Source organism: Trachemys scripta, chromosome 13 (genome assembly GCF_013100865.1).
Source record: "Trachemys scripta elegans isolate TJP31775 chromosome 13, CAS_Tse_1.0, whole genome shotgun sequence".
Taxonomy (NCBI): domain Eukaryota; kingdom Metazoa; phylum Chordata; order Testudines; family Emydidae; genus Trachemys; species Trachemys scripta.
Window position 1 is genome coordinate 7364833 of NC_048310.1, and position 15527 is coordinate 7380359.

General features: G+C 47.1%; 1 protein-coding gene across 5 annotated transcripts in view; it reads left to right on the top strand.

Annotated features, from left to right (window-relative positions):
• The window catches only part of KIAA0513 (KIAA0513 ortholog), an 82946-nt gene that overhangs the window by 5238 nt on the left and 62181 nt on the right, over positions 1–15527 (top strand). Inside the window, exon 2 of one of the 5 annotated variants that reach the window (XM_034788104.1) lies at positions 622–794. The exons of 3 other annotated variants lie outside the window; for them this stretch is intronic. The gene's annotated coding sequence lies outside the window, so the exon portion shown is untranslated. Of the gene's footprint in view, positions 1–621; positions 795–12307; positions 12422–15527 lie in introns of those variants that run through there. One more of the 5 variants, XM_034788106.1, reaches the window with a different exon arrangement.

Below are 15527 nucleotides of genomic sequence, written 5' to 3' on the forward strand. Positions count from 1 at the left end.
GGGGGGGGCGCTGTGGGTGGGGGGAGCTGTGCACAGTGGGGAGGGGAGCCCGGGGGAGCTGTGCACAGGGGGGGAGGCACGGGGGGGCGCTGTGGTTGGGGGGAGCTGTGCACAGCGGGGAGGGGAGCCCGGGGTACCTGTGCACAGGGGGGGAGGTACGGGGGGGCGCTGTGGGTGGGGGGAGCCCGGGGATGCTGTGCACAGGGGGGAGGTACGGGGGGGCGCTGTGGGTGGGGGGAGCTGTGCACAGCGGGGCGGGGAGCCCGGGGGATCTGTGCACGGGGGGGGGGGGAGCCCGGGAGGTGTGGGTGCGTGTGCCGGGCCCGGGGGGAGGGGGGAGCTCTTTGCACGGTGGCTGTGCCGTGGGCTCTCCGGTGACTGCATCATGCGTGGAGGCGGGGATGGGCAGCGGCCCCCCGTGGGTCTGAGCAGTGTGAGTGGGGGGTGGTTGAGCCCTCGTGCAGCCTCTCGTCTCTGGCCTCGTCCCCGTGGGGCAGACAGGAGCTGTAGGGAGGCATGTTCCGGGGGAGGTGGGTGTGTGGCCCCCTTGTCCCTGCTCTGGAGTGGCTTGCAGGGACCTTGTGGATCTGTGTGTTTCTTTACACTTCTCCACCCTCTTAGCTGCGATGGAGATGACTTTCCCCTGGAACAGAGGTGGGGGTCTAACGTGGCGCAGAATCTTACAGATCCCAGTGGGAACTGGTGCTGTTCAGAGCTAGACACTTCAGTGGCAGAGAGAGGTTTCTTCCTGGGTAGCAAGCCCCAGTGACTACCAGCGCTACAGCAATTTAAGGGTGGGTACAAGTGCTACATCTAAACAGGGTTTGAATGCAAACTGGGTGTACCTTTAGGGGACGTTTGCACGGCAGCTGGGCGTGAACAGACTTGCACTAGTGGGGCTTGAGCCAGTGTGCTAAAAATAGTGTGGGCCTGGTGGCTCTGGTGGAGCCTTTGGCTAGCTCACCTGAGCTCCGATCCCGGCAGTCGTGTGGGCTCGAGAGCCCATGCTGCCACGTCCACATTGCTATTTTTAGCACGTTCGCTCGAGCCTCAGTTGGGTTCTGTCTTCCCACCCTGAGAGGCTCAATCCCAGTTGCAGTGTAGACACCCCTTTACCTGTGTGCTCTCTTCTACAGGGGAATAGCATGTGGTTTCCTCATATGAATCAGTGCTTGATTTGATACAGTGAAGTCCACTGTGCCTCTGGATCCTCATGTAATAGACCCCGACTGGCGGAAGATTCATATTTGTTTCCAGGTTTAGCACAGTGACATTCAATTTATTTTTAGCTAAGAAGCTTTCTTTAAAAAAAAAAAAAAAAAAATGGCTGTAACTAGCCTTTTGGCACCACCACAACTGTGGCTTTGTTTTCACAAAGACCTTTCATTCCTAATTACTCTTAATTCTTACAAAGCGCCTCTGACTGTCAAGATGATCGGATCTTCTCTCTGTTCTCATGCCCTGGCAACTTTCTATAGGAGGTGGTAAAGGGAGGGTCCCAGACACTGCAACTTGTAGTTTTTAGGTATTTAGTAGGGCTGTCAAGCAATTAAAAAAATTAGTTGCATGATTAAATAATAATAAATACTATTTACATATTTTGGATGTTTTCTACATTTTCAAATATATTTCAATTACAACACAGAATACAAAGCATACAGTACTCACTTTATATTTTTGATTACAAATATTTGCACTATAAAAAACAAAAGAAATAGTATATTTCAATTCACCTAATACAAGTACTGTAGTGCAATCTCTTTATAATGAAAGTTGAACTTACAAATGTAGAATTATGTACAAAAAATAACTGCATTCAAAAATAAAACAATGTAAAACTTTAGAACCTAAAAGTTCACTCAGTCCTACTTCAGCCAGTTGCTCAGCTAAACAAACTTGGTTACAATTTGCAGGAGATAATGCTGCCCGCTTCATGTTTACAATGTCAGCTGAAAGCGAGAACAGATGTTCTCATGGCATTGTTGTAGCCGGTGTCGCAAGGTATTTATGTGCCAGATGCGCTAAAGATTCGTATGTCCCTTTATGCTTCAACCACACTTCTAGAATACATGTGTCCATGCTGATGATGGGTTCTGCTCAATAACGATCCAAAGCAGAGCGGACTGATGCATGTTCATCATCTGAGTCAGATGCCACCAGCAGAAGGTTGATTTTCTTTTTTGGTGGTTCGGGTTCTGTAGTTTCCGCATCAGAGTGCTGCTCTTTTAAGACTTCTGAAAGCATGTTCCACACCTTGTCCCTCTCAGATTTTGGAAGGCACTTCAGATTCTTAAACCTTGTGTCGAGTGCTGTATCTGTCCTTAGAAATCTCACATTGGTACCTTCTTTGCGTTTTGTCAAATCTGCTGTGAAAATGTTCTTAAAACGAACATGTGCTGGGTCATCATCCGAGACTGCTATAACATTAAATATATGGCAGAATGCGGGTAAAATGGAACAGGAGACATAAAATTCTCCCCCAAGGAGTTCAGTCACAAATTTAATTAACGCATTATTTTTTTTAACAAGCATCATCAGCATGGAAGCATGTCCTCTGGAATGGTGGCCGAAGCATGAAGGGGCATATGAATGTTTAGCATATCTGGTATGTAAATACCTTGCAACGCTGGCTACAAAAGTGCCATGCGAACGTTTGTTCTCACTTTCAGGTGACATTGTAAAATAAGAAGCAGTCAGCAGTATCTCCTGTAAATGTAAACAAACTTGTTTGTCTTAGCAATTGGCTGAACAAGAAGTAGGACTGAGTGGACTTGTAGGCTCTAAAGTTTTATCTTGTTTTGTTTTTGATTGCACTTATGAAACAAAATAAATCTGCATATGTAAGTTACACTTTCACGATAGAGATTGCACTACAATACTTTTATGAGGTGAATTGAAAAATACTATTTCTTTTGTTTATCATTTTTACAGTGCAAATATTTGTAATAAAAAATAATATAAAGTGAGCACTGTACACTTTGATTTCTATTACAACACAGAATACAATATATTTGAAAATGTCAAAAAACATCCAAAAATATTTAATTTCACTTGGTATTCTGTTGTTTAACAGTGCGATTAATCGTGATTAATTGTGTAAGTTAACGGCGATTAATCTACAGACTAAATATATAGTAGTAATCTGGGGCTGAGTGCTTTTTTGTGTGTGACACTTTTTTATATTGGCAGAAGTCCTAGTGTAGCCGCAAATATACTGGCAAAACTGCACTTTTGCTGGTGTATTTCACTCGGAGAGGGGTGTGTGTGTGTGCGGGGGCGGGTGTGTGGAATCTGGAATAAGTGATACCAGCAAAAATGCAAAAAAATCCACACTAGGTGTGCTGTTACAGTATGCCAGATTCCTGTGCTGGCAAAGCACTCCTAGTGTAGGCCTAGCTCTAGTTTTCTTGGGGAGTTGGTATAAGCTATACCAGGAAGAGCACTTTTTGACCTGGTCCCCACTAAGTCCCCACTTCGGACTAAGGTACGCAAATTCAGCTACGTTAATAATGTAGCTGAATTCGAAGTACCTTAGTCCGAACTTACCGTGAGTCCAGACGCGGCACGGAGGCTCCCCCGTCGATGCCGCGTACTCCTCTCGCCGAGCTGGAGTACCGGCGTCGACGGCGAGCACTTCCGGGATCGATTTATCGCGTCTTAACCAGACGCGATAAATCGATCCCAGAACATCGATTGCCTGCCGCCGGACCCTCCGGTAAGTGAAGACGTACCCTTTGTGTTGTCGTTTTCCAGGTATAAGTTATGCCTACACTAGAAGGGGCTTTCTGGTTGGCTAGAGTGGCAAAACTTAAGTGTAGACTAGGCCTGAATTTTGGGGAAATGACTTCAGGAGAAGCTGTCATGTTAAAGTCTTGTAACTTGTATTTTTTTTAAAATAGTGTGATACTTGCCAACGATGCTGCTGTTGAACTGCTAGGTGGTCCTGCAGCTGCTATGAGTGTGGACTGGAAAGGGGAAGGGAGCGTTGGTTGGAAAGTTTGCCTGCTGTTGAGGGTTGAGTTTTGTGGAAGTGTTCTGGGGTAGGAAGTTTGTGCTGGGTGGGATAGAGAGAAAGGGTGGATTTAGGCTCCACAGCTGTTAGGGACTGATGCATGATGATGGTTCTTTTATTTTATGTTTCCTCCAGAAGCACAGATTAGAACTGGGGACCCCTTCTGCTAGGTGTTGTCTGCAGAGAGAAACCGGGCTTCTGCTCTAGAGAATGTAATATCTTAAGCCTTGATACTGCAATCTGAGATATCCCCGAATGCCTGTACTGAGTTCTGTTGATTCCACTGGGACTCAGTGCAGGTGTAAGGTTTTCCCCCGGAGATCAGCTTGCAGGATCAAGCCCTAAGGCGTGATGTACAGAGACAATAACAAGTACTTCTCTCACAGCTTGGTTGAGCCTTTACTTGGAAGTGGCTAAGGGGAGGCTCAAGGCCTTGGCTACACTGGCAATTCACAGTGCTGCACTTGCTGCGCTCAGGGGTGTGAAAAAACACCCCCCCCCCGAGTGCAGCGCTGTAAAGCACCAGTGTAATCAGCGCCTGCAGCGCTGCACGCTCTCTCGCAGCGCTGCAAGCTATTCCCCTCAGAGAGGGGGGCTTGTGGGGCGAGGGATAGCTCAGTGGTTTGAGCATTGGCCTGCTAAACCCAGGGTTGTGAGTTCAATCCTTGAGGGGGCCACTTGGGGATCTGGGGCAAAATCAGTACTTGGTCCTGCTAGTGAAGGCAGGGGGCTGGATTCGATGACCTTTCAAGGTCCCTTCCAGTTCTAGGAGATGGGATATCTCCATTAATTATTATTATTAATCCACGAGTGTAGCCAAGGCCTTGAGCAAATTGCTTGAGTAATTGAATGTTCCTAAGCTCTGGAATGCTGACATGAAAGTGCCTTGCCCTGCAGTGGTGTCACAAGACAGTTCCATTGTGACTTGGCTTTCACAGGGCCAGGGGGAATGTCTCTGAAATAGACCTGTCCTATTGATTTTAGATACATATACATACGGTTACAACTGTGCAGACATGGTGTTTGCACACACTGTGCTGTATAATTGGAGTAACAGGAGTTACCTGAAAAAATGAAATGCTTCATTAATGTTTCTGATGTCGGGATATTGCTGTTTATTTTTATGTCCCATGACTTCATTTCCCAACTGTTTATGGTCAGAATAATTTAGACAGTTAGACTGATATTGTTAGAAGTGTATTGAGGTTGTTTTATAAAACATCTTGCGTGACGAGTGCTTATGGAAATGAGGTCCCTGTTATGTTGGCTTCGGACAAGTAGAACATGGGCAGGAGCTATGCAAGTCGTCTTCTCTCTCTGCGGATGCACCTCCGGTCCCACTTGCAGTATTTCTGCACTTCTGGTCTTTGATTCCCACAGCGGCTAATCCTTATGGAAGCTGGGTGCCTCCTCTCAGATGATCGGCACTCTCAACTTCTACTGAATCTATATGGGAGCAAAGGGTGCTAAGCACCTTGCAGTATGGGGCCCCACAGCTCTGCTAATGCACCTCAATCCTGCCCTGCAGCTCTCTTGTCATTCTAGTCCCGGGCGGTCTCTTTTGGACACTTCGTTGTGTGGGTGAATTTCACCTTTTTCTAAGTGATGGGAACATAGAAACACCTTGTTCTGAAGTGTTCTCAACACAAAAAAGTCACTTTCCCAAATCATTTAGAAAACCATTGCCGGTGTGAAATCGTGATGATAAAACAGTTCTTTCTTCCTGCCGAGTTTGTTTATGAGAGTTTGACAAATCTGGAAGGAAATGCTCTTTGGAGAGATTGCTCCCCTTGCTGCTGGGCCAAGTGGTTTTCAAATATTAAATCTGAGTGCCGCAGCATGGTTCGGTATAGACAAGTACATTAATAATAGATTGCTAGAACAAGTAAAGCAGGCACACAGATAAGGTTTGTTTGCTTTTTTTAAAGAGACGTATAATAGCTTTGGAGCTACTGATATGAGGAAGAGCAGTTCCTTTTGGCTTCTGTTGTAGTTGTTTATACACATTGCTGCATCCTGTCTCTTATTTCCCTCTACTGAAAGGTCCTTTGCTTCATGCTGAACCCAGTAGTTTTGCAGGTCTCTGCTACTAGCCCACTGGTTGGCCGCAACAGTGATTGGGGCACCCTTGTGCTAGATCAGTGGTTCCCAAACTTTCACAGCCCGTGAACCCCTTTCACTAAATTATGAAATCTCGTGAACCCCCTCCTAAAAATGAATATTTTCAGGGATTTAACTTTAAATTACTTCAATGTGATGGATGCCCCAACTGCCCGGCCCCGCTCTTGCTGGGGTTCGGGCTGCCGGATCCCCCGCAGGGCTTGGGCTGCCAGCCCCAACTGCCCGCCCTGCTCTCCCTGGGGCTCGGGCTGCCAGCCCCGTGCGGAGCTCTGGGGTTCGGGCTGCCAGCTCTCCCGCTAATGGGGGTAGGGCTTGGGCTGCCGGCCCCGCTCTCCCTGGGGCGCGGGCTCTCTGCCCTGCAACTGGGTCCCACCTGATCTCTCCAATGTCCAGGGTTCTCTGGCAGCCATTAGTGAAATTTTTCTGGTGAACCCCCTGTAACGCTCTGCGAACCTGTTCCTCCTCCCTCCCCCACACACACACTCAGCAGGCACCAGTCATCTCTGGCAGAAGCCCCTAGCCTCACCACCCCGCTGCAGGATAGAAGCAGTCTGGTAGGTGGAGAATGGAGGGGGGAGTCTCCACGAGCTGCGGTTTGGCCACCCCTGTAATAGAGGGTTGCTGTCCCAAAGAGCTTACACTCTAAATAGATGGGACGGGCAAAGACTGGCAGGGCATAGGGGAGGCAGAAAGTGGCGAAGTGGCTTATCCATTGTTTCGGGGTAGGTGGCTGGCAGCTGGGAATATAACGCAGGTCTCTAGAATCCCAGCCTTGTGCCCTAGCCGCTGGGCAATATGCCCCTCATCTTTTTAATTTGTAACAAACCTATTATTTGATGGTGGGCTTGGCATGCTGGTAGAGATGCATTTGGTCCCCTGTCTGGTTTAAACTCCCTTGCAGCCAAAGGAGTTTACCCTAGGGATGAATCTGGCCTTGTTAATTTGGAAATGTTATTTAATTGGGCACATGAAGCTTTAAAGCAAGATCCCGAGTCTTGCTTTTGAAAGCCAATTGTGTCGAGCAGGGAAAGGGAAGCTTTAAATCATGCAGGGTGTAGTGCATCAGCAAGAGGTGAACAATGCCTATTGCTTATCTCTCCCAAAAGAAGGAAGTGACAGGAATGTTGCACCAGATCTTGTTGAAGAGAAGTGAGATATTTGCTGAAGAAAAACTGGTTTGGTCTTGTAGCGATATAGTGGTTTGGCCAGTCAAGATTCATGCTGTGCAAAATCTTGCATGACGTGGTTTCTTTTTTTCTTGTCGATGAAACCAACAGAGAACCGTCAGAGTAATTCTGCTGGGCTGACATCTCTACAGGCCGATTAAATTGTTTACCGAGATTTTTTTTTCTTTTCCCCAAAGCAAATACTGTAAAACCAAATGTCATTATTGCTAGCCTGTTTGGCAGCTCTGGAATCTGAATTCCTTTCCTCCTGCACAGAACAGGTGCAGCATGAACAGTGCAAACTTCCCTCATGCTGTCCCATCAACCTGACCTTGAATAATTCCCTTTCCATGCCATGAATGGTGTTGATTGCAGTACTGGTGTCTGCCTTGAATCCCACCCATTTATATCTCCCAGGCCAACAAATAGCCATCAGATGGTAAGGACTTTTTAACTGGTACTAACCTAGCTTGTATTTGAACTTGTGATGGATAGTTGAAAGGGTACCAGACCGCTCAATATAAGACTAATAAAAGTCTCGGATGCTGAAGGATGTGCGTGTTAAGATGTTTTGCTATTCAAATACATAGTCTTTGACTGTGAGCATGTAACCCGGTTTAACGGTCTGTAATTTGCAGCGTTGCTATTACTGTGAAGATGCTGGCGTTTTTTGTTCAGTATAGAAACAGCATCAAATTATATTCTTTGGATTAGTTTTGCTTGCCCTGAGGCATTGCTGACAAAGAGAGAAGTTTTCATCAGGTTCATTCCCACCCCCTTATTGTAGGGAAACAGATTTATACCAACTGTTATAAAATGTATTAAAAAATATATTATACGTGAGAGCTGTGATGCTTGAATTAAAAAAAAAAAACGTGTAGGCTTTTGGAGTAGCAGCTCCATTAATTTTTTTTTCCTAGCGTGAGTTGTCACTGGATCAGCTCCTAGCCTAGTAACTAGACTATCCAATGGTTGGAATGCATTGCTGCAGCCTGTCACCCTTTGAATGAGATCAGCGCTCATAGCAGGACTGAAAAATAACTGGGCAACCCATCTAGTGCTGCAGGGCAAATTTAAGAACAGAGGAGGTGGGTATGTAAGCAAGATGCTCTGCCGAGCGACCCTCCTCCAACTCTTCACCAGCTAATGGTGGTTATCTCGTTTTCTTCGGTGCCTTTTAACCTTCGGCTGTTTCTTGCTGTTTGCGCTGCAGGGGAAAAAACCCTCCATTTGTTAGAATGAAACCTTTCCGGACCAAGACCAGGTGGGTCCCTGGCTCCTCATCGTGAATCCACAGCTTGTCTTGTGTTGACAGCATTAAAGATCACTAACTGTCAGAGAAATAAAGTTCCCATTGTTTCACTGGATAATTTCTTTTGAAAGCCCTGGGCTGGAGGCTGCGTAGCCGGTAGACCTTTTGTCTGCTGTATTGTGCCTTAATGCTCTGCCTAAAGGTGCAGGTTTACCACAGCATAGTCAAGCTAGTTGAATTCTGAGCTATCCTGGAGCATTGCAAATTGGCTGATGCTGTTAGTGTTTGTTTAGTGCTAGCAATGTGTTGGATAAGCCACTCACAAATATTGATAGTCCCTGCCCCCAAAGAGCTTATAAAACCTGTACCCATTCTGCTATCACACGGGGGTCATGGGCAGAGCAGGGACTTGAACCCAGGTCTTCCGAGTCCTAAGCTGGTAGCCTAGCCACTGGTCCATAATGGGGTTGGCTCTGGCTGCAGTTCTGCCGGGGGGCTACTCGTACAACAGGAGTGACTTCCCTGTAATAGCTGGGACTTTCATTGCAAGTTAATGGCAATTTGCAATGTGTCACTGAACAAGCAATGAAAAAAGCAGAAAATGCATCATGCATTCACTTTGTTCATCGGTTATGTTGACAGTTGTATTTTGAATTATTCATGGTGCTCTGTTATTCAGGGTTAGCTGGGAAGCAAGAGTGATCCTTGTAAACTGTTCGTGTGGCGGGGTTATTGGTGTGTAGATTTTTAAAAGCACGCAGATGAACGGCAGATGACACGGCTGTCCTCCGAGATGGGCAGTTCAGCAGATGGGACAAATAACCCTTGTGAACTGCTGAAAGAGGCTAAAGGCTCAGAGCAAGTTGTACAAAGCGGTGTTTCATACTTAAGGGAGTTGGGTTACCTGCAATGAAAACTGCAGTGGAAATCTCTTGCTGAGGATATTTCAATAGGTTCCAATCCCACAGGCCACTCCACAGGTTTCTGCTCACATATAAGCAGCTTGCCAGGATTAGACCTTAGCATGGACCAATGCATATGGGGGAAGAGGGACTATAAAGGTTCCAGTGAAGAGTTGTTTACAGTATACAAGTACCTTCACTGAAAGAAGATACCAGGTACTAAAGGGATGTTTAATCTAGCAGAGAAGGGCAGAACAAGAATCAGTGGCATGAAGCCAGACAAATTCAAATTAGAAATTAGGCCCAGCTTTTTGGCAATGAAGGTGATAGACCATGGGAACAAACTAGCAAGGGAGGTGGTGGATTTTCCATCTCTTGATGTCTTCAGACAAGGATCTGGATGTCTTTCTGGAAGATGCGCTTTAGCCAAACACACATTATTGGGCTCCGTACAGCCCATGAAAGGATGTGCTTTTATCTGTTCCCCGGAGCTTCAGGGACATGCATGTACAATGTTCTTTTGATGAACATCATTCCTGTGGTTAGAGTGCGCACAGCTGAACACAGTCGAGTCGGGGGAGGCGTTCCACTGGAGGGGTCCACTTGCAGAGGCAGTGCTCCCAGTGTCTGATGGTCTAAACCTGGATCTCCGCTCTCCACATGATTGTCCCAATGGTGTACCGTTGTTGGGGAGGTCGAGAGAGTCTCTGAGTAGCCAGGTCCCATTCTAAGGACTTAGCAGGGTAGAACCAGTTGTAGTGTATTTGTATGACACTAAAGCTTAGGAGCCTGGCCATGGGCCAGGCACCCTCTGTGCTAGGAGCTGTACGAACACAGAACAAAAATTCCCTGCCCTAAAGAGCTTACGGTCTCATTCACAAGGATTCTAAGGCCAGGCCATTGAATTCATTTCTGAGGCAAGCAGAGAGTCAGTGGTGTATCAGTGAGGGCGGGTAGAAAGTGTTTGCGTTGGCCCGCTATTGCTTCTGCGCTCTCCAACAATTTCAGTTGCCGTGTGATGGCTGCACGCTGAAAGAGGTTTGCAGTACTCTTATCTGGAGGTCATGAGACACTGGGTCATGGTGCCTCGGTCCCCTCATCAGAGACTGTCTCCTGCCAGTTGGAGATGCAGGAAAGCCTGCAACAGTTTGCATGTACACGTGTAGTGAGGAGTTCGTGACCCCGACAGTCATTGATCCAGCGCCTGTGTTTAAAGCACTGGCAAGTTCCCCTTCTTGCTAACATAAGACTCCAGGCACCAAAGACAGGAGCAAAGCCGCCTGATAGGGATTCATGTGAACTTCACACTTACAGAAGGTGTCAGGGTGGTGAGAAGAAGTGAACAGAATTAGCAAAGATGTAACCCTGTGCGTGTAGAGAGAGCAACCCTTCTACCCCTAATGCACCACTGGAATCTTGCTGCGTTCTTTTTAGCATCTGCCTGAGCTGCTGCATTCTGTGGAGTCGTCAGCTGTTCTCTTCTGTTACCGAACTGAGCAGTCTCTGGTAATAGGCATCCCTCTCCTGTGGCATTTGCTCTTTTCTCCTTGTTGTGTGAGTTACTTTTACAACCAGCTATGAAGAGGCAACAGCCTTTAAACTCTGGCGAATGTTCGATGTTTCCCATTGTATGGAGGTTATTCGTTTCAGAGGTGTGTGTTTGGCCAGTGCATTATTCAATCATTCTGTAACATTTATGTTGCAGTAGCATCCACTGACCCTGGTTGGGATGGAGGACTCTGGCCTAGATGCTGTGTGAACACACCAGTAGATATGGACTGTGACCCAGAGAGCTTGCAAGCCAAAAGCATATGTGTAGGGAGGGAACACTCGAAGGAAGGAGAAAGAGAACTGTTTTCATTTGCATGGCAGGAAGTGACCTATTTCCTCCTGGAGCACAAGTGGTAACTCCACCAAAGCCAAACATTCCTTGCAGTGTGTTTTAACGCTTTAGAAATGAGGCATTTGTCTGTGTGATCCTGCATGCCTGGCCGACAAAAGATATGTGAATTTTTGTGGCGAAGAGCTGTTAAAAGATGGAACTATTTGGCTTCCTCACAACAGAATTAAAACAGCGGGTATTAACTTCAGACCAACAAAATTACTGTAAATAAATTTTAGTCTCTAAGGTGCCACAAGTACTCCTCGTTCTTTTTGTATAAAAGAAGGTAACTTTGCCTGTCTTGTCACTGTGAACTGATCCTCCCCCCCTTTTTTTCCTTTTTTTTTAAATCTAGGGCATTTATACCATGCTCATCATTGTGGGCTTACAAAAGCTACTTTAATGAGGATCTCTGTGTCTTCTCTCCCTTCAGCCCCTCTATCATGGGATTGTTTGTCTTGTGGTAGGAAGGCTAGAAAGGGAGTTTTTGCCTTTTGCTTGGAAGTGGCGAGATTCATGGTCGTTCCGATCCCCCATGAAAGAGAATTCTGCGCTCGTTAGGCTAGCTGATGAGAGAGCACTTTCCAATCTCACCCTTGAAGTTGACGGTTTCTTAGGAACTGAATGAGTGCTTTGAGAGGGGACTGCATAGAACGCACTGTGATGGGCCTCTGAGTGCTTCCATAAGACACATGTGGAGGGAGATGGTGCTTGTGGGGGTGCGAGAGGCTGTCGTGTTTAGACAGCTCAAGTCAGCCCCCAGAGTGCTTTGAAGATGAGGACTGAACCCAGTGTGCAGCAGGGAGCCAAAGTAATGAGCAAAGGACTGGGATGTGCATTTGCCAGCCTGTGCTAATAGCAGGGTGGCTGCTCTGTTTTGAATCAAGCCTCGAGCTATTTCTGGGTCAGTTTTCTCTTCCTAGGTACAGCGTACTGCTGCCATCAAGCCTAAAGACAGATGCTCATATCACTGTGGCCAAGTGTGAATTCGACAGTACAGGGCACAATCTGAATTGCGCTGCCGTTACAATACCCCTGGCACGTCTCTCAAGGAGAAATCGCCCTTCTGGGATTCTCTTTGTTCCGGTAAAGCCTGTGTCTTCTGTCCTTTGCCCATGGCCATGATTAGGTGTGTTCTGCAGCTGCTGCTCAGTGTGTGGCATTTACTCATGTTCTGTCCTGGCCTGCAGCTCCTCTTTGCATCTCAACCTGCTGAGATTTGACCGGGGAATGCTCTTCTTAGGCATTGCAAATGCTTGCCAACCTAGGAGGCCCTTCCCCCTGTAATGGGCCAGGAAACAGCATCGTTCTATCTGATCGTTTGTGAGCTATTGCCTGGTTTAACCTACATGGACAGGTTTCCACCCAAGGTATAGATAGGTGGTGCAAACTTATCCCGATTTCCATGGAAGATCCATCTTTTCAGTCTCTATCAGGTCCTGTCTAGTCCATACCCTGGCCAGGGCAGGGTGGTTCCCCATAGGACCTTTTCTAATCCTTTGTCCAGCCCAATTTTAAGTTTCCATCACTTCCCTTGGGGGACTGTTCAGTAGCCGGGTAGACTTCACTGTTAGGAAGCTTCCCCTGCTACGTTTATGCATATGTTGTGCTGCTGTTTGCCTAGCTCTTAATTCGAACACGTGGTTCTAGTGATACTTACTGATTTAAGGGATATATTTTAAAAATCTTTTCTTTGGCTGTTACCCTCCATGTGGTGCAGCTTTATAAAACCGGGGGAATGGTCGCTATTGCTGTGCATTATAATTGGAAAGTAGATAAATAGCTGAGGAGAGCATTATACTGTGTGCTGGGGAATTGTATTGTGTGCTGACCTGAGAGTAACACCATCCTATGGCTGTTTGAAGGTTTACCTAGTTCCCAGTGGGCTGGTGGCCACTCCCTCCTCTGTTTGTACCTCGCCTAGGTCCTATGCTCACAGAGACCCTGGCGTTGCACAGTCTTGGCTCAGGAGAGGGGATGTAGTTGCTTCCAGAGCTGGCCATTCACCCAAGAGGAGGGGGTTGCAGGAATGATCCATTTTCTCTTTCCCTTTCCAGCTGCAGCATTCCCAGCCCCCTGTCGGTCCTAGGGCAGTAAGGGATTTGAATTCAGATCCCACTGCGTTAGACTGTTAGGGTACATCTCCACTGCTGCAATAAAAGAGCCATGGTGTGGCTGGGGGTCAGTTGACTCAGGGCTCAAAATTACGGGGTTAGATGTGTCTGTCCGTAAAGCTGCTTTTTATTTAATCCAAGCTGACTGGTGTCTTTTTGGTGGACCAGGGTGAAATGGTAGATTCTGGTCTTTGACTTGCCTCAGCTGACTGGGCCAGTGGTCAAGTTTGTATCATTGCCCATAGCTCCAGGGTGGGTCTTTTAAAAGCATCCCCTCAGTAAAAGCTCAATCCTGTGAGGTGCTGAGCATTGACTTCTGGAGGAGCGGTGCTCAGTGTTCTGTAGCCCCAGCCCCGTCTTCTGGGCATTGCTTAGCGGTTAATTACTTACCCCAGATTAAAAGGGGTTGGTTTTTTTTTTTGCCTTGAATCCTGTGAGCAAAGACTGTTCGGTCCCATTGTTATTAAACATGAAATTGCCCTTGCTTCATTGTTAATCTGATAAAATGTTCCTTGACGATTCCCATCCCTCAGCGTGGGCGGCTGATTGACAGTAAAGCTCCTTGCTTCCAGTTTCCCTGCCTTCCGTTGTCTGGCGCATAAAACAAGCCAGAGAATGCTTAGGAAGAATCCCAAAACAGAAGCCCCATTACCCAGGTTGCCTACATTCAAAACTAGACTTTAGTGGGATAAATATTAGATGTTCTGAACAGCTGGGGCGAATGCTGGCTGCCTGCTAGATCAGCGCTTTAAAAATTAGGCTCTGAGGCCCATATTTAGGTCAGTAAGTAAATGGCCTGATTTTCAAAGGGTTGGGCTCTTGGCCTAGCACCTCTGAAAATTTCAGTTTGTAAAAATGTGCAATGCAATCCTTCTGAAAACACCATCAGACTTTTATCCAGTGATTCAAGTTTTTAAGGGAGGCAATTTTAAAAGCACAGATGCAAAGCATTGCCATGCCTTTGCTGGTCATAGTTTAGCTTATCAGTATGGAAAGAATCTTACAAACCCCTAACCCTTTATTTCAGGCTGGGCAGTTCAAAAATAAACAGCCCCATCTATTTACTGGTCAGTTTCACTTTCTGATTGTCCTGTGCACAGTGCCACAGGGTCTGGGTTTCAGAGTCTGCAGGAAGAAGTTCAAATCGAAACAGCAAACTCTGCATTTTTAGGAATGAAGGAAAACCTTTTAATAATGCTAGGTTTTGTAAAATCCTTTCGAGGTTCAAGCCCTTTATCTTTGTGAATGAACATTGTGCCCAGAAAAATGAAGGAATAATTGCCAGGATTCTAAACCGTTCTCGGTTGAGTGGGTATTATGTAAGCTTAACTGCTGGCCATTACGGAGATGCATCTGGGGCTGTCTGAAGGCAGAGGTGCATGACCTAGATCAGGGGTTTTCAACCTTTTTCTTTCTGAGGGCCCCCCCCCCCAACATGCTAGAAAAACTCCACAGCCCACCTGTGCCACAGTTGTTTTTCTCCATATAAAATCTACAGCTGGCATTAAGGGGTAGGAAACAGGGCAATTGCCCGGGGCCCATGCCACAGGGAGCACCGTGAAGCTAAGTTGCTCAGGTTTCAGCACCAGGTGCTGGAGCTCAGAGCCTTGGGCTGCCTGCATGGTGGGGCTTCAGCTTTCTGCCCTGGGTCCTAGCGAATCCAATGCCAGCCATGCTTGGCGGACCCCCTCAAACCAGCTCGTGGCCCTCCAGGGGGCCTTGGACCCCTGGTTGAGAGCCACTGGCCTAGATGGATTGTTGGTCTCATCCAGTGTGGCGGTTTTTTTGGTTTTGACCTGCAGCACTTACCTGCTCCTTCCAGTCTTCCTAGCCTGCTGGTGCTCTTCAATCCCGTCCCTCAGCATCCCCTTCTACTTTGGTACTGGGCCAACTCTTCCCATGACCTTCAGTCTTAACTTGCATTCCCCCTCTATGACCTGGACTACTTCTGAGCATGTACGCCACTTGCCTCAAATTGTAGTGGGGCTTCTGTAGTTTGGCTGAGCAGAGACGGGGTTAGTGCCACCTAGCTCACTTTTGCTTTTGTACGTGTCGTCGTTGTGACCTAAACAGGAGTT